At 55.1% G+C, this 1,168-nt stretch overlaps 1 long non-coding RNA gene across 1 annotated transcript; it reads right to left on the bottom strand.

Annotated features, from left to right (window-relative positions):
* Nucleotides 1–132: 132 nt before the first annotated feature.
* Nucleotides 133–1,026, bottom strand: LOC118159329. The gene is made up of 2 exons (XR_004747074.1): nucleotides 920–1,026; nucleotides 133–819 (listed from the first exon to the last, which is right to left on the bottom strand). It is a non-coding gene; the product is annotated as an uncharacterized LOC118159329 (long non-coding RNA).
* Between the last annotated feature and the right edge of the window lie 142 nt (nucleotides 1,027–1,168).

Here is a 1,168-nt window from a genome sequence, read left to right on the forward strand (position 1 = left end):
CTTCTGGGTCAATTTTGGGGTCTTTTGGGTCTAACTTGGGGTCCATTTGGGGGTATTTTGAGGTCCATTTTGGGGTCTTTTGGGTCCATTTTGGGTTTTTCTGAGACCTTTTTTTTTCTTGGGGCCATTTTCGGGTCCATTTTGGGGCCATTTTCGGGTCCATTTTGGGGTCTTTAGGAGCCGTTTTTTTTCTTGGGGGTCTTTTGGGTCAGTTTTGGGTCCATTTGGGGGTATTCAGAGGCCTCTTTTTTCTTGGGGGTCTTTTGGGTCAATTTGGGGGTCTTTTGGGTCTGTTTTGGGGTATTTGGGGGCCATTTGGGGGCCATTTTCGGGTCTTTAGGGGCTGTTTTGTTTTCTTGGCGTATTTCGGTTCCATTTTGGGGTCCGTTTTGGGGTATTTTGCATCTGTTTTGGGGTCTTCAGAGCCCCTTTTTTTCTTGGGGGTATTTTGGGGCCATTTTAGGGTCAATTTTGGGGTCCAATTTGGGGTATTTTGGGTCCAGTTTGGGGTCTTTTGGGTCCATTTTCGGGTCTTCAGAGGCCATTTTTGGGGGGTTCTTTTGTGCCCGTTTTCGGGTCTTTTTTGTCCATTTTTGGGTCTTTTGTGCCCGTTTTCGGGTCTTTTGTGCCCGTTTCCGGGTCCTTTGGGTCCGTTTTTTCCCCCCCTAGGTCATTTTGGGGCCATTTCGGGGCTTTTTGGGGCCGCCTACCAGGCAGTGCTCCTTGCCGTGGTTCAGCCAGTGGCCGGTGCGGCCGGTGCGGATGATGCGCTGCAGCTGATTGGTCTTCACCCAGATGATCTCATCCACCCGCTCATACCTGGGAGGGGCGGGGCCGACGAGGGCGCGGTCACGAAGGGGGGCGGGGCCTAAAGGGGTGTGGTCTTGGGGGGGGGGCACGCCCACCCCGGTTTACTCACCCCCAGAGGTTGAGGCACTCGCGGCCCAGCTCCATGGCCCTGGGGAGAGGGGGCGGTGAGGGTCAGCCGTGGAGGTCCATCATGGAGGACCTCCAGGAGGAGCTCCAGGAGGTCCAAAGGAGGAGGTCAACCATGGAGGACCTCCAGGAGGAGCTCCAGGATGGTCCAAATGAGGAGGTCAATCAAGGAGGACCTCCAGGATGACCTCCAGGAGGTCCAAAGGAGGAGGTCAACCATGGAGGACCTCCA

The sequence above is a fragment of the Oxyura jamaicensis genome, unplaced genomic scaffold, assembly GCF_011077185.1.
Source record: "Oxyura jamaicensis isolate SHBP4307 breed ruddy duck unplaced genomic scaffold, BPBGC_Ojam_1.0 oxyUn_random_OJ69680, whole genome shotgun sequence".
In the NCBI taxonomy this organism is placed as follows: domain Eukaryota; kingdom Metazoa; phylum Chordata; class Aves; order Anseriformes; family Anatidae; genus Oxyura; species Oxyura jamaicensis.